The following is a 16,194-nucleotide window of genomic DNA, read 5'->3' on the forward strand; positions in this document are numbered from 1 at the left end:
TATCTCTCCTTACTAAGGTATATCCTTTAATAATGAAATCCAGTTTAGGAATCAACCAAGTTTCCTGTATACAAATAACATTAGGTTTTACACATAAATTCTCAACATATTTCTTAAATTCCTGTCCATTCGCTATTAAGCTCCTCGCATTCCATTGCAATATAATCAAAACCATTATCCTGAACCACCCCATGCTTGAGATTGTTGTACCTCTTCATTTAAAGTATCCCTCACTGATTCCCACATCAAATCTTTAGCACCCAAAAATTTCTCAGCAGATTTGACTATAATTTTGATTCTCTCTGTTCGGCTTGTAGTCTGTGCTGAGCAATTGACCACCTCAGCTATGAACAATACAAAATTACTTTTAGACACTATCAATGTTTCCTCTTTAATTTTATCACACTTTGTGCACTGTATCCCCGCTTTAACAACTGTGTCTGGACCTGCCACTGTTCTTCTAACAGTCTTTGTTGCTTCTGCATAAGATATACACTATATTACCAAAAGTATTCGCTCACCTGCCTTTACTCATTCTATGAACTGAAGTGCCATCCCATTCCTAACTCATAGAATTCAATATGATGTCGGTCCACCTTTTGCAGCTATTACAGCTTCAACTCTTCTGGGAAGACTGTCCACAAGGTTGAGGAGAGTGTTTATAGGAATTTTTGACCATTCTTCCAAAAGCGCATTGGTGAGGTCACACACTGATGTTGGTCGAGAAGGCCTGGCTCTCAGTCTCCGCTCTAATTCATCCCAAAGGTGTTCTATCGGGTTCAGGTCAGGACTCTGTGCAGGCCAGTCAAGTTCATCCACACCAGACTCTGTCATCCACGTCTTTATGGACCTTGCTTTGTGCACTGGTGCACAGTCATGTTGGAAGAGGAAGGGGCCCGCTCCAAACTGTTCCCACAAGGTTGGGAGCATGGAATTGTCCAAAATGTTTTGGTATCCTGAAGCATTCAATGTTCCTTTCACTGGAACTAAGGGGCCAAGCCCAGCTCCTGAAAAACAACCCCATACCATAATTCCTCCTCCACCAAATTTCACAGTTGGCACAATGCAATCTGAAATGTACCGTTCTCCTGGCAACCTCCAAACCCAGACTCGTCCATCAGATTGCCAGATGGTAAAGCGTGATTCATCACTCCAGAGAACGCGTCTCCACTGCTCTAGAGGCCAGTGGCGGCGTGCTTTACACCATTGCATCCGACGCCTTGCATTGCACTTGGTGATGTGTGGCTTGGCTGCAGCTGCTCAGCCATGGAAACCCATTCCATGAAGCTCTCTGCGTACTGTACTTGGGCTAATCTGAAGGTCACATGAAGTTTGTAGCTCTGTAGCAATTGACTGTGCAGAAAGTCGGCGACCTCTTTGCACTATGCGCTTCAGCATCCGCTGACCCCTCTCCGTCACTTTACGTGGCCTACCACTTCGTGGCTGAGTTGCTGTTTTTCCCAAACGCTTCCATTTTGTTATAATAGAGCTGACAGTTGACTGTGGAATATTTAGGAGCGAGGAAATTTCACGACTGGATTTGTTGCACAAGTGGCATCCTATGACAGTTCCACGCTGGAATTCACTGAGCTCCTGAGAGCGGCCCATTCTTTCACAAATGTCTTGTTTCACAGTCTGCATGCCTGAGTGCTTGAATTTATACACCTGGGGCCAGGCCAAGTGATTAGAACACCTGATTCTGATCATTTGAATGGGTGAGCGAATACTTTTGGTAATATAGTGTACCTTGAACCATTTTAAGCCACTGTACTTCCTGCATTCTCTTACTCACTTCACATCCCCTGTACGCTGAGCTGTGTTCCCCCCCACAATTACTACATTTTAACTTTGCATCTTTACCACACTGCCCATATTCATGCTCTCCACTGCACTTACTGCATCTTTGTTTCCCTTTACACACTGCAGCTACATGTCCAAACTTTTGGCATTTAAAGCACCTGAGCGATGGTGGAATATACATCTTGACTTCGTAACTCATGTATCCTATGAATACCCTTTCAGGAAGTTTAGCTTCATCAAACGTTAGCACAATTGAAAGGCTATCAGTTATACCTCCATCACGTTTCATTTTCAATCGCTTTGCTTCCTTTACCTTGACATTAGTTATGCTTCCCTTGATATCATCTACTGATTCCCTTAATGGTATCCCAGAAATGACTCCCCTTACAAGTCTTTTGTCAAACACCACTGAACACTTGACCGTATTACCATTAATTTTATTAACTTTGATTGCACGTTTTTGCTGCTCTTCATCCTTGCATGTAATCAGCAGACTTCCATTCCTTAGCTTTTTAGCACTCCTTATCTCTCCAAACTCCTTATGTAGCGCTTTGGTAAGTTGAATTGGACTCCATTCATCAAAAGTAGATCCCTCATGAACCAATCTCACAAACACTTTGAACTCCGTTTTACTCCTTTCCTCTACATTGCATCTTTCCCCTACATTACATCTTTCCCCCTCATCACTAAAATTATTTTTATCCTTTTTCTTCCGCTTTTTACCCCTTACTATATTCCATTGTTCATATCTCCCGCTTTCTTCCATTCCATCACATTCACTTCCTGAAACATCACTTCCCCTTGCAAACTCCTGACCATTCCCAGTCCAGCTGCCACCAACCGCCTCCACGACGCTTCCTCCACTCGAGTCAGTCATTCTCCCCAGTCCTTCCTAACGGGTGTTATTTCTCCCTTCATTTGTGTTTGAGCGGGTGAATACAATTTGGGGCCCCAAAGCTACATGTTCATCGTCATCTGAGGAGAGTTAAAATGTCCTGTCTTTATCTGTAGCTATCTTGTGTGTTTGGTACATCCCCATATCCTTAAAAATAAACGTAGGATATAAATAAGATAAACTGCAATGGTGCGCTGTGGCTGGTGTTTCTGTGGCATTATTAGGTCATAATCGTACCGCACTGTCACCTAGTATATATACAGCCAATGACTGTCACACAGTGAGTGATGTAGCTTATGATGGGAATGACTGACAGCTACTCACCATTCCCGTGAATATTAAAGAAAACAAACACAGCAGGGCCGTTTCTAGCTTCGTGGGGACCTTAAGTAAGATCCTGTTTGGGGGCCCCTAGTTTATCAAACTTTGATGAAGAGATTCCTAACCCTTAGATGATCCACTAAGATGCCACAATCTATTACACTTCATGGGCAAAAGAGACTACAGTTGATAAAAAAAAACAACTATAATACAAGGAAAGCAACAATCCTCTATACGTCAGTAAAAAACTGATTTTGAGTATTTACTTTAAATAAAAAAAAATACAACAAACATATATTTTAAGTGCATGAATGAAAACAAAACAACACTAAAAATAATACTTATTTAACATCACAGTCTCACACTTATCAGCATAACATCTAATATACTTAATCAAAATAATAACAGTTTATTCACAGTAAAAGTCACAGTGTATTGTCCTCAAAATGTCGGCTTCCTGGCTTTTTTACTTGCAAAGTCATCAATGATGTCCTCATAGGACAGATGCTTGCCCATCTCATACATGGTTGATGAGGAATGTGATGGTCCTGGAGCTTCCTAGTCAGGAAGTTCAGAAGATCCCTCTGGCTCAACATCTGGAGCTCCAAAACATTTTAGAATTGCAGTGATGTTGCAGTAATACAGAAAATTAAAATGAATCTGTGTTTATATTAAACATTGTGATGTACAGTGTCCCTTTAAAGCTTGTTCCTAATTACAAAGTTGTCACTTTTAAGAGTTTGTTGCGTTGATTTCGTCTTACTGCTGTATCAGAACCACCAACAGTTGTGTTGTGTGTGTGCTATGACTATAATTCTTGTCAGAGCCCTGATGCACATGATCATCTACTGTCAAGTTTTGTGTGGTTGTTTTTTGAAGTGAGATTTCTGACATTCAGCATGTCTTTGGGAGACAAACAGACTGGCCTAGAAACAAGTGTCCTAATGCATAAACACCTGTATGTAAATTGAGTGTTTTATACCCTCCCCAGGGAGGAAGAACTGAGTGTTTTATTTTAAATATAGCGCAGTGAGGAATGTAAAGACTAGTACACTGGGAAAACAAAAAACAACATTTATGAATGAATGGCTCAGCACAGGACAGCCAGCTCTTCAGACCAGGATTCAGCTGCCCACCTGCACCTGACAAACAAAAGGGAAATCCTCTGAGGACAACATCGCCCACATTTTATCCAGAGAAGATGGATGGTTTGGAAGAGGGAAATGAAATCATCTATGTTAAACTGGAAAATCCTTATTTACTGTTCAGTGTTGCTCCAGTAATCTGTGCATTAATGTTCTCCTTGTTCACTCAGACAGTAAACAGTAATTCATCGAACAGCTGAGTGAATCCTCTACTGAATGCAAACACATCACTGCTAATGCTAATGCTAATGCCAATAAATATGAGCCTGCTAACACTCCATAATTTCATTATGAGACATGTTCAGACTGGTAAAGGAAAAAAAAAACAAACAACTCAATTGGATATTCATTGCATGATGAATATGTCAGTATAAATGAGTCTACGTCACCAAGTCATATTAAGTATCAAATTGCTCAAAGCACAGGTAGGGGAGGAGTGGCAGCAGTCTTCCACTCTGATTTGTCTATTAATGCTAGACCTAAGCAGAGCTTTAATTCATTTGAAAGTCTTACTCTTAGTCTTACTCATCCAGACTGGAAAACACAAAAAAAAATGTTCTTTGTGTTGTGGTGTATCGCCCACCTGCTCCTTGAGTTTTTAGTTAAATTCTTTGAGTTTTTATGTGATTTAGTACTGAGAACAGATAAAGTCATTGTAGTAGGTGACTTTAACATCCATGATGATGTTGTCAGTGACAGCCTTAGCTCTTCATTTACATCATTATTAGATTCAATTGTTTTTTCTTTATTAACAGGATATGTCCCTCAGTCTTTTAAGATTGCTGTAATGATGTTTTTAGCCAACTATAGGTATCCATAGTCCAATATCCAACCTTACTTTTATTTCTAAAATTCTAGAAAAAGTTATTTCCAGTTTGTGTACACATACATATATATAGATAATGGTCATGTTGGGCCCAAAACTAGCCTGTTAAAGGACAAAACGACAAAAAATTATTCTCTTTTTTTCGTGTGTGCATTTTATTTGAACAACACAGTTTGAACATAACAGTTTATCATAGTGTTTAAGTTGCAAATTTAATAGAAAGATCTTAGTCCTGAGCTGGCGAGCAGGGAACAGCATCAGTCAGTGGCTGACACCTCTCCACCACAGCGTTGATCTCTCCAACGCTCACACCATCGTAGGTGCCCGTGATGTTTGTCCAGTGGGTGTCTCCATTGTGGTTGGTCCTGCTCAGCCTACCTATGAAGGGGATGTTGGCCTCCATTTTCCTGCCGTCCATCCTCACTGTGCATGAGTGGTTGGGCGGGACCACAAGCTTCACAGAGACGGAGTGACTGACCGACTCCAACGTGGTGGTCCCCTCGGAGAAGGTCACCGTCTGCTCCTTGGTGAAGTCCACGTTCCCTGGGCCGAGGATGGGCACTTTGGCCTTCATGGTGGACACGGAGCCATTGCGGGTCTCCCTACTGATGTCCCAGGTCTTCTCCATTGTGCTGGTCTTCTCCAGCGTCACCGTCTTCTCCACATTTCTGCACTCAAGGTCGGTGACCTTGGTGAGCTTCAGAGCCTCTGGAGGATGGTGGAACAGCTCCATCTGGTCGATGGCGTGCTCCACGTTAGAGATGTGCTTGCTGTAGCTGTCTCTGTTGATGGCGAGGACAAGGAAATTCTTGTACCAATACTCGTCACCCTCCCAGGGGAGGAAGAAGGCTTCGTGTTGGGTCACCACTTTGCCAAGACCGTACTTATTCTTGCCCATACGAATCTTCAACCCACTCCAGGAACTCAAAGTGGTCCACGTTGACCAGCACTTCAAATTTGAGGATGCATACTCTTTGTCGGCGTAGGGGTACCGGCAGAAGGTCCCTTTGCTGGGACTGTAGAAGCCAGCCTCACAGTTGACTTTACACACGTAGTCGGTGCGTTCGGTGTAGCCGTTGAAGAAAAGTTTGGGAGGGAGCACAACATTTTCCAATGTGGGGTTCAGCCATGGCTCTAAACAAAGACAGAGATACTGAATGCATGTTTGGACAAACCTAGAACATGTGTAGAGTGCATGACCAAAATTAAATAACTCAAGAAGAAGAATCCAGCCTTAATAAAAAGCTGGTCCAATGAGTTTGACTTCATTTCCATATCTTGTTTGGCAGATTACAGTGAAATCTACTATTTGAATGTATTGAAATGAAAAAATCCTGACATGCTAGCTCCACATTCAGTCCACATCTTGTGGACTTCTAGCTTTCATTTTTAAGATTTGTACTTTGGTACAATGTCTGAATTTGTCTTCTAAATGTTACAGCTGTCGAAATGTAATAGCAAGAAGTACATTTGCTCAAGTATTTTTAATTTGTTGTATTTTTGAGATACTTTCACTTTACTCAAATACTTCCTACTTATACAGTTGCTGCAGATTCAGATTTATTAAATAAGGAGCTGAAGTTGCTGCCATAACATGAATGCAATAATATACTTTTATGCTTTAAAGTTGTTGACAATACTTACTTTTACTTCATATTGAATGCGGAATTTTCACTTAAGTATTTTTTCTTTATTGTATTTGTACTCCATCGGCCGACTGTTCTTTTCTGTGTGGAGTTTACATGTTCTATGTCTGCGTTGGTTCTCTCCAGGTACTCCAGCTTCCTCCCACTGTCCAGAGGCATGCTGGTTAGGTTTATTGGTGATTCTAAATTGGCTGCAGGTGTGCATGTGAGTGTGAATGGTTGTTATTTAGTTGAGCAGCCGGGTTACTGCACTTTTGCTGCCGTGTTACTAGGCAAGCACTTTTAAAAACGAATTAAATTTAGTCATTTAACGTTATTGCCTCGTCAAGCGTTGTAAGCTTTGTTTTTTGTTATAGGCTACTGCACTACTACGGTACTATGACTGCAGGAAGTGCGCTAGGAGCTCACCGTTGTATTTGTGCACATGCTGTTTGTAATGTCAAAGATGTGAAAGTTTGATCGATTATTGATCGAAAGATTTATTGTGTTTGTCAAATGTAAATAAATGGGACGCTTTGCGTTTCCAAACAGTCATTTCTGTCCCGACAATCCCCTCCGTGGTAGAAGAAACCCTTACGGTAATTAAACATTAAAACACCAGCAGTTTGTCGGGTGCGGCTTATAGTCGGGTGCGGCTTATATATGGAACAATCTGTAGTTTCCCCAAAATTTAGCTGGTGCGGCTTATATTCAGGTGCGCTTTATAGTCCGGAAATATATTGTCAGATCTGTGATTGAGATGGCCCTATAGACTTAATACGAAAACGGTGGAGAATTATTTCATAGACTAATAACATGATGTAAACTGCAGTTCTCCCTCCTTACTCTCAGTGCATGGTGTTAATCACATTTATTTTATCTAGGCTGCCCAAGTGCTGTCACAGATGTACGGTTCATCTTGGCTACCAGAGAGGTAAACCAGTGACGGAGGCATCACGTCAACATGAGGAACATTGAGGGCCAGAAAAGCTGATCAGAGCAACACTGATGCAGAAGCGACGTGCACCGACACCACAGATGCATTGCTCCACCTCGGTGAAATACAGAATAATGCATGGAGGTTGCATGTAGCCATGTTACATTAACTGTTTTGATAACTATATCATACCCATTTGTTTACCTCAGAATTCATCCTAAACAATTACCACCACCTTGATGAATACAATTTGTAAATTATACAACTAACCTATCTTACTCCCTCTCATCCTCTTTGCCAAATATATTCTATATATGAAACTCCTAAAATGTTTTAATGCTATTACTTGAGTAAATTAATTTGAATCAATTAAGTTACTTTTGTGAGTCTGTTTTTACACAAGTATCTGTTCTTCCAGTTGAGTAAAGAATGTGTGTACTTTGGGCACCTCTGTATATTTTACATGTGTTTTTATATTTGTCTTCTTACAGATAGGTATTAAAAATATTTCATACTTTGTTTAAAAACTGTGTCATAATATCCCCAAATCATCCTGATATACTTCCAGCTAAAGATGATAGCCAATATTGAGTTATCACCCTCCCATACTTAATTCATAGGTTATTGAAATTGACATCACAAAGTGGCCTTGGCATATTTCAGAAACTCATTTATTTTATTAGTGATTTCATTCTATGAAAACCTATGGACATACATGTATAGACATGAGAACATATAAACATTTGATTCATTTTGACAATGTTGGAGAGTGGGTGATAATAGTTAGATATCCACTTGCACTTTTCCATAGTACAAGATTCACTCTTTCATTTTAACACCAGCTTCAATGGCAAATAGAACTGCTCCAACATGTGAGCAGGATTCTGACAATCTGTTGGTAAAAAGGACAGAGAAAAGGAATTATGCATTTACAGATCAATTCTGTTTTTCACAGTGACATGCACAATGATACTATTAAGTAACAAACAACTGACAGACTGCTTTGTTTACGTTGCTGAGAACCTAATTTAGGTGTGCTTCTGCTTTCTGAACTTACCCTTGAACACCAGACAGTCCTCTATGATACGATATATCACACATTGCCAGTTCAACACAGAAACTAAAGTCAAAATAAGCTAATATCTCACTGGAAACAAACTATAGTATTCTCACAATAGCTCTGCTGTCACATTGTCATGTTCAAACAACTGGACAAATTACTAAAGCAGGGGTAAAGGTGGCCTAATTTTGAATGTTTACATGTTGATTTGGTGTTCATTTATTATGACTTACTTATGTGCTGTAACAACTTCTCCGTTGTCCTTAGCCATGACCCACGTTTTCAACGGTGTCGCAGTAGACCTCTGACAATGGTTAACCTAGAAACATTAGGTAGAAACCAGTTAGCTACAGTTAGCCAGCTAACTTGTAGCCTGGTGCCAGTGGTGCATTCATGTAACGTTACATTAAAGTTGAAACAGCAATGTAAAGAGAGTGAATTACATTTACTCACCCAGGCAAAAATAAGTCAGGAGTCATTCAGTGCTGCTTTGGATCCGAGGCCGCTGACCCAACCACTTGTATGCCTTCACTTGGCTAGCGGTGTAGTAGGAGGTCGGGAGGATGAATAATTTGTGATGTCGATGGCCTCCATACGAGGTAAGTCCCACAACAAGTACGAAAAATCACCTTTACTTAGTGTGTATGGGTCATATCCTACATATTTTTCTACTTCTTCACAATACCTGCTACGTGCAAGGTCACCCTACTCGAGTTTCCATCATTTCTAATTACCGCTCTCTACTTCCTGCCCGCATCTGAAATTTGCGCGTCATTGGAATCACGTGACTGCAAACCACCAATACAGTTTCAGTTAGTTAACCCATTTTGCATCTGCTTTTACTCGAACAACTTCCTTTTCTACTCAAACGCCTTCCGTTTTTATTCAATTTTGACATATAGATGTGAGAGCATTTGACATGTTAATGTGAGAGCATTTTGACATGTATATGTGAGAGCATTTGACGTATAAATGTGAGAGCGTTTCACATGTTAATGTCAGAGCGTTTGACATGTTAATGTGAGAGCGTTTGACATGTTTATGTGAGAGCATTTTGACATGTATACGTGAGAGCGTTTGACATGTTAATGTGAGAGCATTTTGACATGTATACGTGAGAGCGTTTGACATGTTAATGTGAGAGCATTTGACGTGTTAATGTGAGAGCGTTTGACATGTATATGTGAGAGCATTTTGACATGTATACGTGAGAGCATTTGACATGTATACGTGAGAGCGTTTGACATGTATATGTGAGAGGGTTTGACATGTATACGTGAGAGCGTTTGACATGTATACGTGAGAGCATTTGACGTGTTAATGTGAGAGCGTTTGACATGTTAATGTGAGAGCGTTTCACATGTATATGTGAGAGCATTTTGACATGTATACGTGAGAGCGTTTGACATGTTAATGTGAGAGCATTTGACGTGTGTATGTGAGTGTTTTGCATTTGACGTGTGTATGTGAGAGCGTTTGACGTGTGTATGTGAGAGCGTTTGACATGTGTGTGTAAGAGTTTTGCGTTTGACGTGTATGTGAGAGGCTAATTCTGAATAATGTCCCTAACAGCCCCTCATACTTATTGCCCCCAATAAACCCAGAGTCTATTGACATGGAATGAGTTGATTAGATCTCCTGCAATAGTGGGTCATTGATTAAGACAGCCTTTGGTTGCATAATGCCTTCTACTGCTGCCAAGATTAAACCAGGGGGAGAAGCTGCTTTAAGTCCGACATTGTTTCCCATGCACAGTCCTATCACTGAAAATTGCTGATGTCATGGCCATCTGTGTGCGTCCTTGAGACAGAAAGTTATTATCAATCTATTAATTTAGGTCTGAATGAGCACTCTGAGCCGAGCAAGGCTGGGTGAAGGTCATTCACATAGAAAGAACTGCACTGTCACTGCCTTCAGCTGCTTCAGCATAAACAACATTGTATTATAATTTTCTCATGATAGAAGCTCAACACAGAGGTTCTAACTAGAGTTCAGAACAGTTCTGCAGACTAAAAAAAAAAGATTTGAACGGGAGTAGTTTTACCTGGATGCATCCTGTGATTTAGAAATGACCCCATACGTCTGTGTTTTGTGTGGTTCATTCATAGAGGATAAATTAACTCTGTGTTGTACTCTAATTTACTGACTTTATCTCTGGTTAAGTCTCTACTTTCTGATTCCACTCCACTGCATGTCAGAGGTAATATTCTACCTTTTATACAGTACCTCTACACCTTTCTTCATCTTTAGCTACTTTGCAGATTTGGATTAAAAATAAAATGATATTTCTACAATAAAACATAATGAGACTGTATTAGGCAGAACTGTAACCTACCTGTCAGTATTTAAAACTGCTCCTTTAATGATGTAATGAACACTTGACTGTACCACTAAACAAAATCCAACACTTAAAACTATGCTGCCACGCATTTTATCCATTGTGATTTGTTTTTCTAATGGTTTGGACTATTTTTTTCTGTGAAGGGCTGCACATGCTGTGCAGCGGCATCTTGATTTTTCACCCCAACAGCTGTCCAAACTGTGATTTCTTATTCATAATTCTTGAGAGAAAAGAGGCAGAAAAAAATGCAAATAAAAGAAACTATTTTAGGAAGAAACTAGTCCCCTGGTGTTCTCCTATGAGAACAGGGCTCAAGTGTGCAATTTAACAAATAAATGTTTCACTCTGTGGGCTGCCATTGTTGTACATAATAAGGATTAGCAAGGGTATCTCAAAACCTTGAAGCTACGTTAAGTTTGAGTTTTGGAATACTTAGTGTAATGTTAGAGTGAACACTATGCTTCCGCGTAGTGATCACGCAATGGTCACGCAATGGCCACGCAGTTGCTTGGATGCAGTCGTGAGACCGTGATGGTTCTGCGTGGGGTTTACGTGTCGAAATGCATGCCACACCGGTAGAGGGCACTATGATTTTTTGTGACCAACCGACCGAGACTCTTGTGACGTATCTCGCCTCGTATAGTTATTTACCTTCCGGCTTTTGTCGTAGTCACAGTGAACGATGGACACCGAGACAGAGAGACTGGCGTTGGAGCTCCAAATTATTCAAGCAGAGGAAGAAATACTTCTATTGCAAATTAGGGCACGACAAAGGAGACAAAGGAGACAACAGCGGTGTTTATGAGTGGAAACCGGAAAAGCGGTCTCCAGCGGATGTAGTTAGCGGACCAATCACAGCCAATGCCGCTGCGTTGCTGCTGCGTTGCTGTTGCGTCGCCTCGACGCGCGTCGAGGATTTTTGGGAGGTGCACGTCTGGCCCTTGCGTAGGACGCACGGGGGTCCGCAAGGACGTAATAGGTCCGCAATAGGTCCGTACGCCCCCTCGCGCTGTGTCAACGCGGAAGCATAATTTGGGCTTAAGATGGTGGAAGTCTTGAAATCCTTTAAAGCTGTTGTACAACCAAAACAAGAAGAGATTACATTTTAGTTATAGTGATAATTAATGTATAAGAATAAGTATGTTTTCATTCATGGATGGATGGGCAAATTAACATTTCTGTTAGTTAACTATATTTATTATCAAAGCAGTTTTAAATAATACAGTTAAAATAGGAGGAAAATGGGAATAATAGTGTTACTTATTCATGATTTTGCACTATTTCAGGCTCGTCTATAAGTCTGTCACTTTGTATAAAAGCAATTCCCCAAAACCCCCAAAGAAACAGTCCATACTGCATGTTGCCTGACAGATTTTATATAATATCGTAAGTTTTATTAAAAAATGTGTTCAAAGACTGCAGTTGCTAAAGAAATCTCAGAGCAATGACGATACTGACAGTAACTTAATATTATTCAGGCAAAAATGACTTGTAACACATTTTGTTACAAGTCGTCCATTTTTCATTTTTTATTCACCTTTTGCCATTATTATGATTTTATTATGATTTTATTATTATTTTTCTACATTCTAATACATTTATAATATGGTTGGTGATAATATTTTTATTGTGACACATCTTTTACAAATTTTTTCCTTCATGGGCATGGCTTGGTGTCGACCACTGGTTCACAGCGGTCCACCACGGCCCGGACCTCTCCGATCTGTACGCCATCGTATGTCCCAGAGATGGACGTCGAATGCGTCTTTCCGTTGCGGTAGGTTCGGCTGAGGCGAGCCGTATAAGGAATGTCGGCTTTGAGTTTGCGTCCCTCCATGCGGACTCTGCAGGAGTGGTTTGGCGGGACTGTGAGCTCCACGGACACCGAGTGGCTGAGCGTCTTGACCACGGTGGTTCCCCTGGAGAACTGCAGCGTTTTCTCAGCACTCAGCTCAATGCTTGCAGAGCCAATGAAGGGGATCTTGGCCGTGATGCTGCCTCTGATGCCCAACGTGGTGGCTCGGCCGATGTTCCAGGTAGTCTGCTTCTCAGAGGTCTGTGAGATGGTGACTGTCTTCACCACTGTCTGGCACCCGTTGTTTGTGACCCCAGAGATGTGCATGGTCTCAGGGGGATACTGGAAGATTTTGGCCTCATCAATGGCGTACTTAACATCACTGATGCGCTGGGTGTAGGCATCCCTGTTGATTGTCAAGACCTGGTAGTGCTTATACCAATACTCCTTGCCTTCCCAGGGCAAGAAGAAGGCTTCAAACCGAGGAACAACCTTCCCGAGGCCATACTTGTTCTTTCCAACATAGACGCCACCACCAGAGCAGGTCCTCACTGAGTGTTGTGGCACTGAACCATAGGAGCCCTCTTTCCACTCCAGGAACTCAACGTTGTCTTTGTTGGTCAGGATCTTAAACTTTGCAGCGTAATACTCACGCTCTCCATAGGGGTATCGGCAGTAAGGGCCCAGGGTGGGGTTGTAGAAGCCGGCCTCGCAGTTGTAATTGCATACGTAGTCGGTGCGCTTGGTGTAGCTGTTGTAGATGGAAACAGCTCCGTTGGGCAGAGATCCCTTCCAAGTCAACCACTCCAGGTTCACATTATCACCGAAGATGAAGGGGGAAGGCAGATCCCGCTGCCGCTCCAGATCAGCAGGGGTCAGAGGACCAGAGACCACTAGGCTATCGGTCAGTTCAGGGACCTGGTCCTCCAGCTCTGGGTTCAGCAAGGAAACTACAGAAAAGACACCAGACACACCACTGTAGGGATAAACTGACAAAAATAATAGTTTATGTGTCACTGTCAAACTGTCTTCGGTCACAAAATACCATTTCTGTTCCAGCTCTTCTTCACGATGTCTTGCAGACTGGCTGAGGACAGAGCCGACAGGGCCAGCAGCAACAACAAACACAGCTTCATCTGGAGGTAAAGTGCGAACTCTTAAACATTTTAAACTGAAAAGCAAACCCAGAGAGGATTATTCCTTTATACAGATGCCAAATGCGCCCAGTGTTTTGGAACAAAACCAATATTTTGCAGCTGTATAAGCGATCTCTGTCTTTCTGCATGTTACACATTATCTACAATCTTTGCTCCTGTGGCAACATAATCAGAAGACACCACTGACAAACACCCCCGACTCAAGATTATATTATAATTATATAAATATACATCAAAAGTTACACTGTGTTTAATTTGAATTTGCTGTAGGGGTTCCAGATCAGACTTATCGATTATATTTTCACACCATTGTTTATTTATATGATATTTTTCATTGCAGATATTAATTTTATTAGTGAGAAATAAATCCTTGAATTCTTTGACTATTCCAAAAATATATATTGACAATAATAACTTCGGTAAAATAGTGAGTCGGTTTATTTTCTCGTATAAGTATTTATAATTTCATGACATTTTCTTTTTTATATTTTCAGTCAATATTTAATTAAATTGATATTTGATTAAAATTCAGGGTATTCAAAATAAATTATTTTATGATCTCAAACTTTAAGTCACATTTAATGATAATTATAGTCACTGTGAGTCTGACTAAACCAAGATGAACAAGAGATAGAACAGCACTTACCCTTACCGCTGCTCTCTGGTGAGTCCTTTTCCACTCACCTCCAGTTTATATAGCTGCTTTCCAGCTGAATCATAAACTGTGCACTTTCAATCTTTCGATCTTTGACCAACAAACACAGACTGCTGCAAAGTATCTGCTAACATTAGATGGTTAGCAGTCTTTGGCCAGCAGATAAAAATGAGAAAGACGTTTAGCAAGTCTGTAGCCATGATTTCTACAAGACACCAGATCAGTAAAAAGTTGGCACCACCAACAGCCTTCGACATGATATGTTCCCTTGAAGAAACACAAGCTCTGTCTTATGGGAGCAAGCATGAAAAGCTGCAGCAGAAGGAGGTATACCACAAGTCAGAGAAGAAGGACTCATGAGTATTTGGACAGCTGTTCAGTTGCAGGTTAATCTACTAAAGAACTGAGAATTCTGAGGTGAACCGTCCCTCTCTGCACACATATTCTTTATGTGTGCAGGATCCCCCTGGCCACATGGAGTTGGTCTGAAGTTGAATGTCAAAGGGGCTTTAATTGGTTGTAGAACTACCCACTCGCATTCAAGGTTTTTATTTTTTTCTGCAGTATTGGTTGAAAATGCCTCATAATGAAATACAGATATAGGGTTACTAGACTCATTCTGAAGTAGTTAACTATGACAATGGCACCCAGTTTGAAATAAAAAGCAGTTATCTTCCAGGGAGTAACATCATTTTGCTTGTTCTTTCTTTTACAATTAACATTAGTTAACTCAGCGAGCAGAGCAATGTGTCCAGCTCTGTTTTCCTTGACCATGTCTAATGTGGACATTTTTGTCTTGATTGCATCAAAAATCACACAGTCCAGATTTCCACTGTTATATCGTCCATTCCTTGTGTGAGCTATTTTCTTCTTCCTGTTCTTCCTCAGTTACCTCTTCATTGCAACAGTTTGGCCAGGAAGTCCTGATACTCAGTCTAGGGTGAGCTCTAATCTGAGTTAACTCTAATGTACTTATCCTCTGCAGCAGAGGTAACTCTTGACTTTCCTCTCCTGGAATGATCCCAGGAAAGGAAGACCAAGTTCAGACAGTGGTAGAATGGATGTAGCAATTTCAGTTGTAATACGTTTGGTAGGGTAGTATTTGACAAGTTTTAGAAAAGGTTGAAAATCATCATGCTTGTGTCATGCTTCATGGTTAAAAGGGTGATTTACAGGTTTTTATAAGGCTTTGGCCTCACAATTTTGGAGCTGTTATTGTATTTGTGATTTTTTCCTTTTTCAGGTGGAAAAAAATACCTCAAGCTTGAGGAGTTACAGTTCTTCATGACAAAAAAATAGGCAATCCTCACCATAGCAGAAAATGAAGACTGTAACCTTTGACAACGTTGTTTTGAGGACATGTTATAAAATTGCAGTGCAGATAAGATACGGAAGATGATTCAGGATTATTATCATGTGAAAAACACACTGATAAGACAGTTATCAGTTATCTCTGTTCTCCCTGTACTTTACACTTTACTTTAGCAATAACCCCTTAGTGTTTCATGCACTTTTTGCATGTCATTCCTCTAATGAGAGGTCCAAATGTCCTCACACACAAAAGAAATATCTAATATTAATGTAATTATAAGTGCACCGAATTCATTTGCATTTTCCACAAAAGAATACTCATTTCT

General features: G+C 40.8%; 1 pseudogene across 1 annotated transcript; it reads right to left on the reverse strand.

The window, feature by feature from the left end:
* Window positions 1-5,213: 5,213 nt before the first annotated feature.
* LOC311493160 lies at window positions 5,214-13,881 on the reverse strand (annotated as a pseudogene). Its single transcript has 4 exons — window positions 13,791-13,881; window positions 12,616-13,695; window positions 8,607-8,669; window positions 5,214-6,121 (listed from the first exon to the last, which is right to left on the reverse strand). The product of its transcript is annotated as an uncharacterized misc_RNA (transcript).
* Between the last annotated feature and the right edge of the window lie 2,313 nt (window positions 13,882-16,194).

Source organism: Chelon labrosus, assembly GCF_963514085.1.
Source record: "Chelon labrosus genome assembly, chromosome: 9".
Taxonomy (NCBI): Eukaryota; Metazoa; Chordata; class Actinopteri; order Mugiliformes; family Mugilidae; genus Chelon; species Chelon labrosus.